Source organism: Octopus sinensis, linkage group LG4 (assembly GCF_006345805.1).
Source record: "Octopus sinensis linkage group LG4, ASM634580v1, whole genome shotgun sequence".
Classification (NCBI taxonomy): Eukaryota; Metazoa; Mollusca; class Cephalopoda; order Octopoda; family Octopodidae; genus Octopus; species Octopus sinensis.
The window spans coordinates 57,857,872-57,878,608 of NC_043000.1; the positions used below are offsets into that span (position 1 = coordinate 57,857,872).

The 20,737-nt window shown below is 37.5% G+C and overlaps 1 protein-coding gene across 10 annotated transcripts in view; it reads right to left on the reverse strand.

The window, feature by feature from the left end:
• The window catches only part of LOC115210794 (regulator of G-protein signaling 17), a 379,423-nt gene that overhangs the window by 175,811 nt on the left and 182,875 nt on the right, over positions 1-20,737 (reverse strand). For 2 of the 10 annotated variants that reach the window (XM_029779531.2, XM_029779530.2), the window contains exon 2: positions 10,647-10,805. The exons of 7 other annotated variants lie outside the window; for them this stretch is intronic. The gene's annotated coding sequence lies outside the window, so the exon portion shown is untranslated. Of the gene's footprint in view, positions 1-10,646; positions 10,806-12,289; positions 12,385-20,737 lie in introns of all 10 variants that reach the window. One more of the 10 variants, XM_036502000.1, reaches the window with a different exon arrangement.

The window sequence follows — 20,737 nt, forward strand, 5'->3', positions numbered from 1 at the left end:
GACGATACAAAGAAGTTTCTATCTTCAGTCAAGAACCAGATTATCCTTGCAATTTCGGCTGATTATTCTTGAGATTGTTTCAATCTACACTTTGTTCTCTTATATGTAAGTACACATTTTACAAAATCTTGTACAATTCTATTGCTATCAACCCTTTCATGCTTATTCATTCATTCCACTCTTCTTTCTTTCGTTCCCCCTCTCTCACATTTCTTTGCCTTATCTTCTTACTCACTTTCCCTCCACTTTTCACTTCACTGTGTCTCTGTCATTTTTTTCTTGTCCCTCCATAATTCTTCTGTCCCTCTACTTCTTTCTCTTCTCTTCCCCCTCCTTAATTCTTTTGTTCCTCCTGCTTCTACTTATCTCTCTCTTCTCTTCCCACGTGACCGATCAGCCAGACTGCTTGCTCTTTCTGGGTCTGACCGTGGTCTGTGCAATATCGATATTCTTCCCTGTTTATGAAATTTTTGTATATCAGAAGGACACTGATATAAAACCTGCGACTGCAAATGTACCTAATGATGTTGACTTTTTCTTTTTGGATCATGCTTTGTAGTTTAGAGAGTGGGAATGGTTGCTGTACAAAACTTTTCCTCACTTTAAAAAGTGTCAGGCACAGGTATTGCTGGGGAGGAAAAAGAAATGGACATCTTGTATGTACATGGCTGGCGGAAGCTTAAAAAGGCACAACTAAACAATGGAAGTTCATACTGGTAATGAAGCAAATGGCAAAAAGGGCTTGGGAATATTTTGTTCTGTGGTCTGGCCTGGCAGGTGTCCCAGGGCACCACAGCCTGGATCCAGTCATCAGCCTGCAACTGTGAATAAATTCAAGTTAAGATACAAGCCTATGAATATAGGATGTTGGAATGTTCGAACGATATTAGAGAATGATTGTCTGAAATCTTGTCCGGAGAGAAGCATGTTGCAAAAGAGTTACAGTGATATGATATAGATGTTGTAGCATTAGCCAAAACAAGAATTCATGGAAAGGGGAATTTCGGAGAGAAATCTGCTGGGTATCATTTATTTTGGAATGGGAGAATCAGGAGGGGGATTTGCTATCAAAACTACTCTGGGTTCAAAACTTGAGGAACTACCATGTGGTCATCCAGATCATTTGATGTCTTTAAGACTTCCATTAAGAAAAGTTTGCTATGCAACACTCACAAGTGCATATGCTCCAACTATTAATTCATCAGAGGATGATAAACTTGCCTTCTATCTATCACTTACAGAGATTATACGCAATATCCCCCATGATGACAAAGATGTCACTTTAGGTGATTTTAATGCTCGCAAAACCGAGGATGCTCCCATTTTGCTGCCAGTTGCAGTACACTGCTGCCAAGACATCTCCAAACAAGTCTGGCATACAACTGTAAAGCTCGTAGGGTAGACCATCCAAACCTGGCGATTTGTCTCTCGAGCATTCAGCCATCACCTCCCGCACTTCCACTGCTGTGATGGCACCTTCACAGTACCCTACCTCTCTTGTCAAGAGTCATGGCAGGCTGTGCAGGTAGGCACTGAAGTCCACCCTGTGTTCTGCTCGCCACTCATCCTGAAAGGTCTCACACATTTTGCTTGGCTCAAGTAATTCACGCCTCTGTTCATCTACCAGAGACCAAATGGTGGCTTTGTTTTCCTGTTGCACCTCCCCCACCAGGGCCTCTCGTGTGGCTCCAACACCTTCGTTCCTTAGAGCATGCATTCTAGCTCTGACAACACACCCTTTGTGTTTGGCATTGAAGTGTTGGTCGAGGGCCAACTTCACTGCCAAAACGTCGGATACGATGCCACATCTAATTGCCTTTTCTAGCTTAACTAGGTCACCCTCTACTCTGTTTCTATCTATGGATAGTGCTTTGCTATACCTGATCACTTCTACTTTTATTGATCTCTTGAGGGCAAACTACCATTTGTTGTTGATGATGGCTCCCGTCAAAGCCCTCTTTACTAGTGTGCTAATTCAATCTCTGAAAACCTGTCTCGACGGGAAAGGCGTGTTTAGTTTCTAGTACCCAGCACCCTGCCTATGTGTCTTATCTAAGTCTAGCATACATGACACAAGTTTGTGATCCGTGTAGCTGACTATGTGGAATTGTGGACATCCTAAGCTATCTCCATCTAGTGTCCTACACAGTATCCTATCTAGATATGATCTCGACGACCCGATGTGGTTGCTCCATGTCCACGTTGGCACATTCGGGTGGTCAAGTCGGTACCTGTGAGATAGTTGAAAGCATCTGAGCAGGTCTCTGAGGCATTTGCATCCCTGTCTATTCCTATCTCTGCCCACATTGTCTATATTTGTGTCCAAAGTAGCATTCCAATCCCCCACTAAAAGTAAGAGATGAGACGTTGCTAGGAATACTTCTAGACGTCGAAAGAAATCCAGCCGACCTGTTAAAGGTGGTGCATAGACTGATACGAGTCAAAAGTGCACCCATTGCTGCCGTCAACATTCAGGAAAATCAGTTTACCCTCCGAGTCTACGAATATTGTCTTTACTTCGAGATCCAGACTCTGTGCCACTGCTGCCCAATCTCGGCAGACGGGGAGAAAAATAAATGTCAAACTGTCCACTAAACATGGACTTAAGGGCCTGTGAATTATGGAGTCTGGTCTCACTTATGGCTATGATTTCTAACTTGTATGACTTTATGTCATTTAAGAGGTACCCTTATTTCAAAGGGGACCGTAAGCCACACGCATTCACACAGCCAATCTTGATCAGAGTAAAAGGTAGACTGTATGACGTATGTGTATGAACAGCCATGCTACATGGCAGTGAAACATGGGTTGTGACTGCTGAGGACATGCGTAAGCTTTCAAGGAATGAAGCCAGTATGCTCCACTGGATGTGTAATGTCAGTGTACATACTCGACAGAGTGCGAGTGCCTTGAGAGAAAAGTTGGACCTAAGAAGCATCAGATGTGGTGTGCAAGAGAGAGACGACTGCACTGGTGTGGTCATGTGGTGAGAATGGATGAGGATAGCTGTGTGAAAAAGTGTCACACCCTAGCGGTTGAGGGAACCTCTGGAAGATGTAGACCCAAGAAGACCTGGGATGAGGTGGTGAAGTGCGACTTTCGAACATTAGGCCTCACCAAGGCAATGACTAGTGACCAAGACCTTTGGGAATATGCTGTGCTTCAGAAGACCCGGCAAGCCAAGTGAGACCATAACCTGTGACCTATGCTAGTGGTTTAACCAGCCCACTTATGCATACCTTTCCTGTTGAGGCAAGTGAAATCAAAATCAAATTCAATGACAGCACCGCATGACTGGCATCCGTGCTAGAGGAGTGCTAAGAGCACCATCTGAGCGTGATCGTTGCCAGGGCTACTGACTGGCTCTCATGCCGGTGGCACATAAAAAGCACCATTCAAGCGTGATCATTACCAGCATCGCCTTACTGGCATTTCTGCTGGTGGAATGTGAAAAAACAAAATTCGAGTATGGTCGTTCTAGTGCCACCAGACTAGCTCCTGTGCAGGTGGCATGTAAAAAACACCATTTGAGCATGGCCATTGCCAGTACCATGTGAAAGGGGAGAGGAGGAGGGTTAGATGAAGAGGGGAGGAGTGTTGAGCCCATGTGGCACAAAGGAGCGAAAAGTGAAGATTAATCCCTGTTCATGGCAAAGACAGGAGTCCAGATGGCCCCTGTGCAAGGACAATCTGAGCACAGACAGGTGTTGTAAAGAATGACTGGTAGAGACGAAGTGACATGAGACTGGGGGATTGTTGCAGAGTCTGATGTCTTTGAGGTGTTCATATATGCACACAGTATATATATATATATATATATATATGTTATATAAAATCCATTCTGTCTGTGTGTGTCTTCCAGGATCTCAGGCATCCTCCATCCGATTGCGCTCAAATTTGATATGTAGATACCGATGGTATCAGGGCGTGTATAAGTCTTGAAAAAATTACAAAAATCAATTCCAGGTGAGAATGCGATCGATAAAATGAATAAAATCGTTTTTCTTTGGAATAGGAAAAAATCTATCATTATTTCTTCTTTTGCTGGTGTCTCAAATTTAGGTTAAATCAGTGTTTCTCAAAGAGGAACCCTATGGGACAGTCGAACAAGTTGTTTTGAGAAAATTTGGTTTAAATGCTTGACAACTCAGCACCGTCCATTGGACGGGGTGGATGGGTGGGGGCGTTTTGCTCGTATATATATATATATATACACACACACACACACACACACACACACACACACACATATACATATGGTTTATATCTGTATAGTACATATACATAATATATGCCAGAAATATGGCCCAGAGCACAAGGCCAAAACAAATAGGAACAATATTCTAAGGGAGAGGAAGATCCTCATGAGACGATGGACGAAGATTGCAAATCGACTCAACCAACATCCCAAAAGTAGCGAAACGTCCTGCCTAAAAACAACACTGATGGAGATCAAAAAAAGGCTGCAACAATCCTATGTGAGGGAGAAAGCACACAAAGAAGCCTGGGTTATAAAAAACATTAAATCAAACCCAAAGGCCTTCTTTCATTACGCGAAAGAAACAGCCTCAGAACACTGCAAGATAGGACCCCTCCTCCAAAATAATGGCTCCCTCACAGACAGTCCAACTAAGATCAGTGAGATACTGAATGACCAGTTCAAAAGTGTCTTTACCACCCCGTTGGAGCACAGACAAGTGAACGAACAAGTGGACTTCTTTGCTGCCTCACCTATAACCAGCGAGGCAGTTACAATGGAATACATTGACATTAGCAAAGAAGATATACTACAAACCATAGATGAAGTGGACACAAACTAAACTGCTGGACCTGGTGGTTTCCCAGCAATCCTCCTCAAATCGTGTAAACATGCCCTGGAAAAACCCCTTCAGATTCTCTTCCAGAGCTTTCTTACAATGGTGGTGCCCCAGCATGGCCACAGCTCGTGAGCTGAAACTAGATAAATTTTTTAAAAAATGCCAAACTGCCAAGCAAGCTGAAGGAGGGAATATAGGCTTATCTCTCTGACTTCACACATCAGCAAAGTCATCGAACGGATAGTCAGAGGGAAACTAATCGCATTCTTTGAAGAAAATAACTTGCTGAGTGATACCCAGCAAGGTTTTCGACCAGGTAGGAGCTGCCTGACCTAGCTCTTACAACATTATGACTGGGTGTTGAGGCAGTTACTCAATAAATCAAATGTAGACGTAATGTACCTTGATTTTGCAACAGCTTTTGACAAAGTGGATCATGGTATGATATGCCACAAACTGCGTGACCTTGGCATAGCTGGAAAACTTGGAGAGTGGTTACATGACTTTCTGAAAGATAGGAGTCAGGCAGTAGTGGCTAATGGAGCCACCTCTATGAATACACAAATAGTGAGCAGTGTTCCACAAGGCACTGTCTTGGGACCACAGCTTTCTATAGTGGCTCTCTTAGATATGCCCTCAAATGCCTGGATATCCACCCTCGCAAGTTATGCAGATGATAAGAAAGTCTCGCAGAAAATACAGGACCCCAGTGATGATGTACACCTTGTAGCAGGAGTTGGACTCAATTTACAGATGGGTTGAGGATAATATTATGCAGTTTAATGTTGAAAAATTCCAAGCCCTGTGCTACCAGCATCCAAAACTGAATATGAAACTTACAGGGTACACCGGTCCACAGGTAATTTCAATCCCAGAGCCTAAGTCAGCGAGGGACCTGGGTATCGACATGAGTGATGATACCTCTTTCTAAGTGCACATTACCAGGATGGCGACAAAGTGCAAACAACTGGCTGGATGAATCCTACGAACATTCAGAACCAGAGATAAGGAAACCATGATGGTCCTCTGGCGAACATTCATCCTCAGCTGCCTGGATTACTGCTCATACTGTGAAATTAACAGTGGACCTTGAAGCAATCCAGAGAAGATTCACAAAGATGATCATTTCTTTGCAACAGCTTAGCTACTGGGAAAGGTTGAAACAGCTAAGACTCTACTCCCTGGAGAGAAGACGGGAGAGGTATGCAGTAACATATATCTGGAAGATCCTGGAAAGAATTGTGCCAAATTTTGGCATTGAAAGCTACACCAATGCCAGAACAGGATGATACTGCACAGTGGCAAAGATCCCAGCAATGACATCACACTTCATATACTATATAAAATATTGTTAATAATATCAGGAAATCAGTATCAGAAAATTCTTCCGAAAGATGTATACGTGTACAGAACAATTGTTGTATTAAAAATATAAATATATGTAAATATGTATAAGTATGAATATATAATAATAAATATGACATTTTTAAAGTTTCGAATTAAGTTTTTAAAGCATCTTATGATCGTTTCGCAGAAGTGTTGTCCCTATAATGGAATCCTATATTGATAAGCATTGATAGACAACACTTCTGCTCCTCAGAGATATAAAATGTGAAATTTGTATAAATTATCGAATGGTAGTTTCTTAAAAATATGAAGTAATATGGGAAAATGGTCTTTGTTTGAAATACACTCTTCGACAGAAATGAACACAGAAATAAACAGGGAGAGAATACAGAAAAAGGTTTAGTGGCTAGTGATCTTTCATGGTGAATGCCAGACAAAGCGGTCACACAGAAGAGCTAGAAAGAAGGGGAGATAATAAATTAGTGGTGATCCCCAAACGAAAGTGTGTGTGCGTATGTGAGAGCGTGTATGTGCATGTGGAAGGCAGCTGGTGACCTTGACATGTGCGTGTGTGCATGTGTAGGTGTGTGGATGATGGTCAAGTGCTGGGAAGTGGTCAGTGCCAGTGTGTACGCTGGTGTAGTTGTTGGGAAGTGTATATATATATATAGACATATATATATATTTATACACAAATACATATACTTTCCATTTATCTATATCTTTATGCTTATATATACACACACATATATATATTCCATTTATATATATATATATACATCTATATATAATAGTTAAACAGGACATCAGACATTAAGACAATCCAAATATCTCAAGTCACATACAATATTATTATAGGAAAAAAATCCAAAATCTTACAGCCGTTTCTAGGATATCCCTGAGCATGGGATATTTTGACATCAGAGTAAAATAGGGAAATAATATGGAAAATGAGAATGGTATATATCAATAAAATGAGAACATAGAGAAAGGGAGTAAAAGAATAAGGAGATGGAAAGAGAGAAGAAAAAAGAAGCTATAAAAGTTCATAGTTCAACTTTCCATCCATGAGCATAAATCTTTAGGTGCAATCCTACATATATCCATGTGGGTTAAAGTCTGGATATAGTAGATAGACCAAGAAAAATACATGAACATATCAACGTTCAATAACAGAATGGTAGCGGCGGTGGCTATTAATTAGTAAAAGAAAATAAATAGAAAGAGAGGCAGATAGAATGAGGTAGGGGGGATTTTAGGATGATGTATGGTGCATATGTGTATGCTGTCTAAGGGGTAACTGAGAAGATAAGAGAGAGAGGATGATGTGGTGGAGGAAGATAGGGTAAAAAAATAGAGTGAAATGAAAAGAATTTAAAAGAGAGTAGTAGATGTCTGGTTGTCTCAAAGTCTAAAGTTGTTGGGAGGAAATTTGGCAGTCATTGCTTGTGTCCATCCTTGCTAAGGTCAATGGGTGTAGAGTTATTTTTAGCAATGGGGTTGTGTGTGCATAGGTAGTCAAGAAAGGAAGAGCTAGTTGAATGTTAAATTATTTATGAGTGGTAGTTAGAGTTAGGGGTTTATAGTAGTGGGTCTATTGGGTTAAGGTTTAAAATACATTAAGGATAAATTACAGAATTATAATTATCTCATAGTGTGATGAGGTAGGGTAGACAGATATGAGGTAAGACATAAGGAAGAAATAATAGTTATAGAGATATAGAAGGGGTATGTGTTAATGATCATAGGGGTTTGTATGCGGGTGCTACATATGGGAGCGGGTGAGCTTACATTTAGATTTATGAAAGAATTTAAAAGTGCGGAAGAATTTGTGCTTACATGTAGTGAAGGCCTCATTGTATTTATTAAGCAATTGTGGTGAGTTGTGGGTTAGAATTTTAAGTAAAGTTCACAACTAGAGTGTTGGCCCTGATATGGGGTACCCAAGTCTATTATAGCCCAGGAAAGTTTATACTGTATTTTCTATTAATTAGATGGTGTATGTGGCTGGCTAGTGATGTGGAATTGCTATTTTCCTTATATTTAAATAAGTTTAAATTTGCATAATACCTTTGTTTAAAATTGGTGTTAGAACCAACATAGTAGTTACAGGAGTTATTTACCATGCTGTGAACAGTGCATCGGTATATGATATTGAACCTTCTGCATTGGACATATTTAGAGAGTAGGAGCTAAATTTATGTTTATTAGATGAGGTGATTATAGATTCTATATTTGGTGTAGATGAATAGGATAATTTCAAAGTGGATCTGTTAAAGATAGAATGGTACATATGGTTTTGTGGGAAATTGGACTCTACTATTCTAAAGAAAGCTTTCGTGAAGCCCGTAATGTTTAAAGCAAATGAAGGGTGTATACCAGAGAATAGGTCTCCCGCTGCATTTATTAGGCAAGTTAGGGGAGGTGTAATTCCTACTGAGTGTTAGAGAGTTGGAAGATCTAATGTTAGTGTTAGTATTAGTGTTCGTAGATCGAGTGTTGTGCATGCGGGTGCTAGGTGGGCAAGATTGACTGATTGTAGTAGGAGGGAATGGATTTCTAATATTTGTGTGCATTTGTCCAGAGCTAAGTTTCAAGAGGTGTTCCTTAAGTCTAGTGTTGGGTATAAATCTAACTTTCTGGAAAAAACCACAAGCAGCTAGAGCTTGGTTATAATAGTTGGTGTAGTTATTGAAGATTTCTTCATTGGAGGATAGATCAGATATTCTGATGGATATGCCTTTGATTATTCTTGAATATTCTTTTACGTTAACATGGTGGACAGGTCAGTTTTAGCTTCCCTACTATTATAATGTAAACCTTTTTGAACTCATAATATTCTGTGCGTGTATACCAATATTCCACGGAACTTTTTAATAATTCCTTCTGGAAATTATCTTGAGAATGTATAATGTATTTGTTGTAATCGTTTGTGCCCAATATTTCAACGAACTTGTTAAACTTTTTTATGTTCTTAACATGCTCTTGTCACCAAAGAATGTATATATATGTATTGGAGTACTCTATGTCAACCAATATTCTGTGCGTGTTTGAATATACAGATACAATACCAATATCCCACTGAACTTTTTAATAATTCCTTCTGGAAACTATCTCTAACATGTCCTTGAGAATGATTATTTATGTTGTAATCTTTTGTGCCCAATATTTTAAGGAACTTGTTAAACTTTTTTATGTCCTTAACATGTCCTTGTTACCAAAGACTGTATATATGTAATGTAGCATTTTGTAACAACCAATAATTAACGTAACCAAACTTCTACATGTTACTTTTGACAATCTTTTTCCAAATAGTGAAACTGGTAAAGTAAATAAACATCTTTTAAAATTGCATTTTCAAACCTTCTTTCGTATATAATTCCACTCGTGCGGTACCCTACAACTCCACTTTGTTATATATATATATTTATATATATATATGTGTGTGTGTATATATATATATGTTCCTGCTATAGTGGAAATAGCTTAAACACCATCTCTGTTAGAATCCTGGTAAAGTGGTAATGAACAACATATGTAGAAATGGAAAATAAAATACTAAAATGAGACAACTGATCATATTGTAACTTTGTAGTCAAGGGTGTTTATGACTCATTGTTAATATTGTCCCTCATAAATGTTGTTTACTTTTGTTTTGAATTGAGGGTGAAAAAAAAAATTTTGTGATGAAATGAGCATGAGATGAACCCAGCACTTCATCTTGTAAATGAGCAAAGACAAGACTCTTTATATTTGAAGAAATTATTGATGATATTTATTCTTTGAATGATTTATTCTTATGCCAGCAATGAGAGTGATTCAGACAAATTGGTGAAAATGATGAGAAAAGTATCAATTCAGGTGAATAAATATGGTATATTGTTATTCTTCTGAATTTTTTTTTTTTTTTTTTTTTTGTGATTCTGTGCATTTTTTTGCCTGAAATCATTACTCTTGAGCTGTATATGCAACTATTTATTTTTTCTGCTCAGGAGCCCAAGTGGAGGATAAAGTTAGACACAGGGGCCCAGGTCTGAGAGGGTTAAAAGGTAACTTAGACATTTGGCAAATGGAGGTCGATAAAATATGTATTAGATGAAATAAGTACTGGGGTTGTTATGATAAATAAAAACCCATAAAGGCAGTGCCTCAGAATGGCCAAAATTCAATGACTGAATCCAGTAAAAGAGTAAAAGAATAATGGTGTAAGTGAATTGAAAACACCTATAATTAAGAATCAAAACAGGAATAAAGATTTGGCTAGTTGCTTATTATCACCTTCATATCCACAGTGCCATAAATGTCTGAATCTTGGGAAAAATAATATAAAAATATACCTGGACCCATCCTTAATTTTAGTACGTCATTTTAAGAAAACATTATATAAATAAATGTAGGAAAAAACCTGGAAATTAACTTCAAAATTATCTCAGAAACAGTTTCAGACTTAATAATAATGACAAAAAGTAACTTGAACCTTACCGCATATAATATCAAATTTAAAATATTCTTTGCAGACAGTTGTGAAAATGTTGTCAATTAATCCAAGAAACTCTTTGTGTGTTAATCCAAGACAGTACTTTGTCAGTTAATCCAAGACAATGCAAACATGTTTTAATCCCAATTCATGTATACACAGACCTGAAACAACAGAAATGCACAGTAAGATTGCAGGCAGAAATAAACAGCACTCAGATTTTACCACATACATTTGTTAAACACATACATGTGCACATGCATGCACGTGTGCATGCACACACACACACACGCAATTTTATCAAAGGAGCATGAAAAGAGTAAACAAAGGAGTCTTTATTGCTGTCACTAGAGGAAGCAGATAGTGAATCTGCCTCAAATCACAGACATAAAATATAGAAGAATAATGACACTGGACATTGTAGTCCTTGACATAAAAACAAAGAAATAAATAATCAAATTGATCACAACCTTTAATCAAAGACCTGCTGAATCAAGACTGATCAAGTTAAACAAGATGAAGACACACAAGAATAGTGAATCATTTTGCTTTATATTTTATACCATTTTGTGGTGGAATGGACACAGATCAACTTGATGAGAAATAGAACAGAAGATGATGGATGTTTCAAAAACAGATCTTTTCTTTCTTTTGAAATTGCCATCGTCATCCAACAATATAAATGACTCTTGTATATTTTAATGACTTACAGAAATATGAAAAGTATATGTGATCCCACAGCATTTCAATCCTGAACAATGATGTACCTCACTCAGTTTAATTGCTTAATCAATATAAATCAATAGTTATATACATAAACAAACAAAAGAATAACATAACATCCAAATAGATTAAGAGACTGTTACACTGCCTGATGAGAAAGAGAGAGAGAGAGAGAGAGAGAGAGAGAGAGAGAGAGAGAGAGCGGGGGTGTCTGTATGTCACACCCTCAATTGTGGGCTTGCCTTGCAAGTTACTTAGTGACCTCACTAATGCTGGTGCCATGTAAAAAGCATCCACTACATTCTGTAAAGAGTGGTTGGCATTAGAAAAACATCAAGCAGTAGAAACCATGCCAAAATGGACAATGTGGCTTGGTACTGGCCTCTGACTCACCAGCTCCTGTTGAAGCATCCAACACATGCCAGCGTAGAAAACAGATATTAAATGTTGATACGATGACGATGATATGCATGTATGTATGTATGTATATGTGCATGCATGTTTCATTTCAGAAAATTTGCAAGAAGCTAAGATTTGGATTTATATGGATAGAAACATACACAAAATAATATTCAGAAAATTTCACCATATTAAATACATAATTTTTCACAGGAAGCCTTATAATAACTTTTCACCATGTAAATAAGATCACATATAAAGAGGCAACTTAAACAAATGCATGGATTATAATCCTTATAAATCATCAACCAGTCAACATAATCCATTTTTGATTGGGTTTCCTCTATACTTCAAAATAAATTTTGGCTTAAGCATCAGAAACATAAACCTGGGAACTATAATCTGATATCAAAAGATGGAATAGGTTTTCCATTTTTTTTTGTTTGTTTTTTGCTTCTTTTCTTTTCTTAGTGCAAAATTGTGTATTAATAATAAAATATACATGGAAATAATATAAGAAATATACCGCAGATAAATTAGTCTCAAATTTGTTTTTAGGAGCTGAAGTATCTCAATACACAAAGTCATCTTCCTATTCAGCAGATCAGCTCCCTCCACTCCCTAACACATTACAAAAATAAAAACAACAACAGCAATAAACTTTAGTTTCAGCATATAAAATTTAACTGCAGCTACATAAATATATAATGAATTTGGATTGAATTAAGACTCACCAAATAAGGAATCTCTAGGTATGCAACAGTGTTCAATGACAACAAACATCAACTATAATAATGAGTCTCAATAGAAATTTCAACTAAATCTCCTTTAAATTACATCCTAGTATTTTGAAAAAAAAAACTGGAAGCACATATTGGACAATATAAACCTTGATACACTGTACCTGGAAAAAATATGCAAAGAGTGCCACACAATAAAAAAAATGTTACCACTTAATCTCAGATGAGACACACATTGCAAAGGCATCCATGCCAAGTATCAGAACCATGTAAAGAAAAGGCTGTAGTGACGCCATCTTTGAAATCTCCAGCACGCATGCACAGAGTTGGATTCTTCCGGGAGGCCTGCCGGAAGTTCCCTCATGCGCATGCGCAGAAAACTAGCAGCAGCAAAATTCCCTCGTATCGTTCTCTCGAACGCTGGCAGCTGAACTGGACAGTTGTGTTTTATCAGCTCTCTCAAGCTGCTACCTCGTGGCATATCTCCGCTATGCTTGAACGGACAGGATTTGGCTCACTCCACTTGACTACTGTGATAAGCTCCTAGGCTGCCGATTCACCCAGAAAGAAGAAATGTATATATTGCGAATCAAGAAATAAACATTTATGCTGTTGAAGTTAATCGGAAGTCTTGACTCTTTCCTTCGATTAATATTTTAATGTAAAGGATGCGAGCTGCACTCATCCAGTGCGGGGACCTCTCATCCTGTTACAAGGCCTATGAAAGGGAAAAACCTAACAGTTGTATTTCTCTCCTGTTCTAACATTTTACCCGAAACATCAAGACTAAGTAAACATTTCAAAAGTAGCATTTCAATATCTTTGTTATTGACATTATTCATACTTAATAGTCAAACCACATTACTACTGCATACACTGAATTTCAAAATATTCTGAAAGCTTTAAGTAAACTACAACAGTCTTCTCTTTCCCCTCTCCCCACTCTCTCACACACACACAGTGTGTGTGTGTGTGTGTGTGTGTATTTATATATCACCATAATCATCACTTGACATCCACTTTTCCATGGTTGCATGGGTCTAGTGGAATTTGTTAAGGCAGAATTTCTATGGCTGAATGCCTTTCCTGCTGCCAACCTTCACATAATTATAAGCAAGGTAGTATCTTCCCATCATCATTCATGTTTCTCATGGAAGATTGAAAATAAGCAACATCACTTGTATAATGGTGATGCTCATTCATGACTATCACATGGATATATATCACATATATATGATGGGCTTCTTAAAGTTTTCATCTACCAAATAAACTCACAAGTTTTTGGTCAGCCTGAGACAATAGCAGAAAACATTCAAACAGTTGTGCTTATGTATGTGTATATGTATCCCTGTCTATATTACAGCCAGAGCAGTCCTTCTTATCTTTAGTAGCAGTGATGATAATAATAATAATAATAATAATAATAATAATAATAATAATCCTTTCTACTAAAGGCACAAGGCCTGAAATTTTTAGGGAGGGGACTAGTCGATTACATTGAACCCAGTGCTTCACCATTAATTTATTGACCCTGAAAAGATGAAAGGCAAAACTTGACGGAATTTGAACTCAGAATGTAGCAATGAATGAAATACTGCTAAGCATTTTGCCTGGTGTGCTAATGATTCTACCAGTTCACTGTCTTAGTAGTAGTAGTAGTAGTAGTAGTTGTAATAGGATGATGAAGCAGAAAACAACGATGACGATGAAGACAAAGGTAAGAAGAGGAAGAGGAAGAAAGAAAGAAAGAAAGAAAGAAAGATGATTGTAGTAAACCCAATTTACTTCACCAGACATCCTAATAATAAACAACTAAACATGTTAGCAAACGAATGTACACAGATTTATAATAGACAATAAAAAGATCTTAGAAACAGAAATAGGACTTACACAAAGAATTTCCACTGGAAATAAAACAAAATAAACTATTCATATACAAAGCACATAGACACGTACACATATGCATGCACACACACACACAGATGTACACACACACACACACACACACACACCACACACACATGGACACACACACATGGACACACACACATGGACACACACACACAAGCCCTTCAAACACAAAGGAAATAACACACCAGAAAGAACTACAGATATAGTAGATAAGTCTTCAAAAGACAATGAAAGTAAAAAAATAAAAAATGCAATAGATAGACCATACACAAAAGAACATGCCATCAGAAGAAAACAGAAAAAGATAAACAAAGAAAGAAAAATGTAAAACTAGAACTGAGAATGATGGCAACATAAGATACCTTGGAAAGAACTGTTCAAATGTCTAGCTGCAAAATATACTTCTGGTTCTACACATAGGAGCAGGTATGGCTGTAAGAAGCTTGCATCCCAACCACATGGTTCCGGGTTCAGTCCCACTGTGTGGCACATTAAGCAAGTGCTTTTTACTATAACCTTGGGCTATTATTTACTATAATCTTTGTGAGGCAATTTGGCAGGTGGAAACTGAAAGAAGCCCATTGTATATATGTGTGTGAGTGCATGTGTGCACATGTGTTTTCATGTTTGTGACTGTCCACCATCACTGCTTGACAACCAGTGTTGGTTTGTTTACGTCCCTATAACCTAGTGGGTTGACAAAAGAAACTGATAAAATAACTACCAGGCTTGACAAAAAATACTAGGTACTGGGGTCAATTCATTCAACAAAAAGGTCCCAGTATGGCTGCTGTCTAATGACTGAAACAAATATAAGATTACAACAAACAGAGCCAATAAAGGAGCCCCCTATTCAGTATCTAAAACTGCTAGAAATATCAACCAAATTCTGATAAATCACATTCGACTGTTTTTAACAAGGGCATATTGAACGATGCAGTTATACAGTGGCTTTGTATGGGTTTTTACAGCCAAAACCCATACCTGTGTGCCCTGTGTGGTAAACAAACTGCTCACCTGCTTCCTTAAACATAACATAGTTTTGACTGCAGCAAATACATACATTATATATATATATAATTCCCGAGCGTTATACTAATAGATTTGTTTGTTTTCTACACCACTTGTCTTCATCTTTTGTGTTTTTTCGTGAATTCTCCCTATATATATATATATATATATATCTTTTAAGTTCGTTTATGGGAAACATTTTGAATATGCATGTAAAAGTTCCTATTCTATTATTCTGGCTACAGGCTAATGATGCCAACTGGCAATACCAGTTTTCTGGGGTTGCAACATAATCTACCTGATGTCCATTCATACTACACACTGTACTCTAATCATCCCAAGAATATGGACTATAATCTTAAGAAACATGTGATTTGGGGAAACATGTGTAGCAATGCATTAAAATATTTATAAATTCCATCCAAGGATTATTATGATTATTACTATATATATATCATCATCATCATCATTGTTTAACGTCCGTTTTCCGCGCTAGCACGGGTTGGACGGTTCAACCGGGGTCTGGGGAGCCAGGGGCTGCCCCAGGCTCCAGTCTGATCTGGCAGTGTTTCTACAGCTGGATGCCCTTCCTAACGCCAACCACTCCGCGAGTGTAGTGGGTGCTTTTTACGTGCCACCTGCATAGGTGCCAGAGGGGTCTGGCATCGGCCACGATCAGTTGGTGCTTTTTTTTTTTTTTTTTGTGCTACCGGCACAGAAGCCAGTCAAGGTGGTGCTGGCATCGGTCATGTTCAGATGGTGCTTTTTATGTGCCACCGGCACAGAAGCCATTCGAGGCGGGGTTGGCATCGGTCACGTTCGGATGGTGCTTTTTATGTGCCACCGGCACAGAAGCCAGTGGAGGCTGCATATATATATATATATATATAATATATATATATATATATATGTGTGTGTGTGTGTGGTGTGTGTGTGTGTGGTGTGTGTGTGTGGAGGTGCAATGGCCCAGTGGTTAGGGCAGCGAACTTGCGGTCGTAGGATCGCGGTTTCGATTCCCAGACCGGGCATTATGAGTGTTTATTGAGTGAAAACACCTAAAAAGCTCCACGAGGCTCCGGCAGGGGGTGGTGATCCCTGCTGTACTCTTTCACCACACTTTCTCCCACTCTTTCTTCTGTTGGCCTGCTCGCTTAGCCAGCGGGGTGGCGTCATTTGAAGGCTAAAACAATGCGAACGCATTGTGACCAGCGATGTGTAACAACATCTGATGGTCTGTCAGTCACGTGATATTACGTGACGTGATATATATATATATATATATATATATATTATATATATATATATATATCTAGTGGTTATCCTGTATAGTCCACACTACACATAATGATCATAATCACCATCATTGTTTAATGTCTACTTTTCCATGCTTGCAAGAATCAGAAGGAATTTGCTGAGGCAGGTTTTCTGCAGCCAGATGCCCTTCCTGTTACCAACCCTCACCTGTTTCCAAGGAAGGTAATATTTCTCCATGGCCTGACATGTTTTGCATGGAAGAGTGGAAACAAAGGATGCCCCTTGTAAGATGGTGACATTTATTTACAACTATCACATGAAATTATGGCAAAAAATATTAACAGACACACATACACATGCATACACATACTTGTACATATACATATGTATGATGGGCTTCTTTCAGTTTCTGTCAACTAAATCTGATCACATATCTTTGGTCAGCTCAAAGTGTAGTAGAAGACACTTGCACGAGGTGCCACACAGTGGGACTGAACTTGAGACTAGAACCTAAGACCATGTAGTTGGCAAGCTAATTTCTTATCACAAAGCCATGCCTGCACCTATATCCACTGTATTATGTCCAAAGACACACACACACAAAAAGGTAAAAAAAGGGAAAAGAAAGAAGATGTTATAAGTGGAATGTCTTCAATCACAGATCTGCTTGATCAAGGTTGACTTGGGGCTAAACAACAACAGCAAACAGAATATTAGCATACAAGACTACAGAATGATCAGAATGAACAATGAGAAAAATCTAACAGAAACCATAAAGAAAATAAGAGAGCAGACCATAATAAAATTAATCAATATGGACTGAAGAAGCTATGAATAAACAAACATTTTCAGGAAATAAAGGCCAAATACAAACAGGTTCTCTAAGAAATATTTTCTACTGTAGTAAACTAGAATATTACTCTGCTAAATAAGCTAATTTACTCAGTGACTGCAGGATCAATCCCAATAAAGTGAATCATCAAAATAAAAAGATAAAATATAGAAAAATATAAAAAAATACAATGTTAACCCTTTTGTGATCATATTTCTAATGACATATGATCAATTAATTTTGAAATTAATCCATGATGTAGAGAAATTTAATAAAATAACTGTGTGGTAAGAAGTTTGCTTCCCAACTGCATGGTTCTGGGTTCAATCCCACTACATGGCACTTTGGGCAAGTGTCTTCTACTATAGCCATTGACTGACCAAAGCCTTGTGAGTGGATTTGGTAGACAGAAACTGAAAGAAGTCCATCATATCTATCTATCTATCTATCTATCTATCTATCTATCTATCTATCTATATATATAATATATATATATATATATATATATATATATATATATATATATATATATATATATATATATATATATATACATATATATACACACACATCTGTGTCTTTGTATCTGTTTTTCTTCCCCATCACCACTTGACAACTGATGTTGGTGTGTTTACATTCCTGAAACTTAGTAGTTCAGTAAAAGAGGTCGATTGAATAAGTGCCAAGCTTAAAAAAAAATGCACTGGGTTAATTCATTTGACGAAGAACTCTTCCTGACAATGCTCCAGCTAGGCCGCAGTCTAAGGACTGAAACAAGTAAAAACATTTAAAAATGGTACATCATTAAATTGATACTTGGAACATAAATGTTTCTTCCATGAAATTATGAATATTAGTATTAATTTTAATACGAACTCCCTTACAGCAAGAGATTTTGTATCAGAGAACTTAGGTACAGTGTCATGTGTGTTGGTATTGAAAGAGTTTAGGAAAGGGAAAAGAAAGCTTAACTAAAACAAGTAATCCAGGCAACAACATGCAAGAAGTGAAAGCATAACTAAACAATCGATCCAGGCAATGACATGTAGGATAAGATGTGCTCAGAAAAAAAAAATGTGAGTGCTTCTTCTATTAGAATTAGAATTCTACTGAGACATTAACAAAAAAAAAAAAAAAAACAAGTGAAGGAAAAAGAAGTAAAAATATCACAGAGAAAGATACAGTAACAACAATAGAAAACCAATTATATTGGGAGAGTGAATGGACCAGAATACAAAACATGTTAAAGAAGTACAATGGATAAAAAAAAAAGCAGGAGAAAAGAAAAAAATAGACTATAACATTATAAGTATGGTCTAGCATAACTAGTGGGGAATTTACTAATACAATCAAGACTGCTAGCAACAAGAAGGTTGTCATTACTGATAAAGTACTCAATTTGTGGTTAATGTACTTAATAAGTAGACAACAAACTATAACAATAGCATTCAGTGAATTACTAAAGAGATGAGAGCCAACACCAGAAAGGTTATTAAAAGGAAAAAAATACCAATTTCCCCAATACAAAAATATCAGAAACCCCTAAAACTACAGATCAACAACTTATATATCCATAATATATAAAGTCCTGACATCTATACTCTCTAACAGGATGACTGCTTATAATATATAATAATAACTTATCAGAAAGGCAGGGTGTTGAAAGGAGATGTATGAATGTAAAGAACCAGTACTGGTAAATCAGAGCAGATACTGAAAATAGCTGGGGGAGAGAAAATTGAAGCATGGCATGGATTGATTACTTAAAAACCTTCAGTAGTATAACACATTTCTAGATACTGTAAGATATAAAACCAAAATTTCTCCATAGGGGGAATTTTTGCCTGTATGAGGAATTTTTCAGACTGTTCCCGCCACTCTCTTGTTTGTCTTTATCTCAAACAAATTGGTTGAACTAATCTACTAACAACTACAAATGCTATGCATGACAGCATGCCAAAAATGGACCCTCAGTATGGCTACTCAACTTGCTAGAAATTGCATGTAAATCTCTCTCAAATCACATTCTATCACTTTACAGATAAAATAATGTATTCCTAAATACTCTGTGTGGAACATCTTTGGTTATAGGTCTCCTGAATCAAGTCTGCACTTGATTCAGTTAAATATTAACATCACCACTATGGATAAATTATAAACCTGCTCATTTATATGGAGGGTTTTAAACTGTATGCAAAGAGACAATACTCAGTCAATAAACTATATGGATTCAGAAGTGTTATAGAAATGTTTGTAGGATTAAACAAATAAAGCTACTCTAAGAAGCAAATTGATTAATATTCAGTTATACCTATAGACAGACAACAGAGAACAGTACAGAACAGAACCTATATCAGACCTAAGGTGACATGATAGAACTGCACACATTTCAGGAATACAAAGATACAACCAGGTAGTGCAGCGTAAAAAGATCAGTAAGTTGAAAAAATAAAGACATGCATAAGCATGGCTGTGTGGTAAGAAGCTTGCTTTCCGACCACATGGTTCCAAGTTTAGTCCTGCTGCATGGTATTTTAGGCAAGTGTCTTCTATAGCCTCGGGCTGACCAAAACCTTGTGAATGGATTTGGTAGACAGAAACTGAAAGAAGCCTGTCATATATATATATATATATATATATATATATATATATATGTATAGAGAGAGAGAGAGAGAGAGAGAGAGATAGAGAGAGAGAGAGAGAGAGAGAGAGAGAGAGAGAGAGAGAGAGAGAGAGAGAGAGAGTTCAAATTAACAGACTGCAAAAGACAAAGACAGGTGAAAGAACAACAAGCAGGTGTATTAGCTTGATGCTTGGGAAGAATGGAAAAGTCATTGACATTTTGAGCCTATGCTCTTCAACAGAAAAGGTTGAAAGGAAAAGAGATGGAGAGAGAATGAAAATAAGAGAGTGAAAAAATGTGTACGGATATGTGCATGTGTGTGTGCCTTTGTCATTATGTCTCTCCCCCACCACTGCTTGACAACCGGTGTTGGTGTGTTTACATCCCTGTAATTTAGCAGTTTGATAAAAGATACTGATAGAATAAGTACCAGGTTTTAAAAGATAAGTACTGGGGTTGATTCATTCAACTAAAGCTTCTTCAAGGCAGTGTCCCAGCATGGCCACAGTCTAATGACAAAAACAAGTAAAAGATGAAAGATCCTTGCATATCAATAAAAATTTTGAGGAAAAAAAAAACAAAACAAAAGCCATAGGTACATAG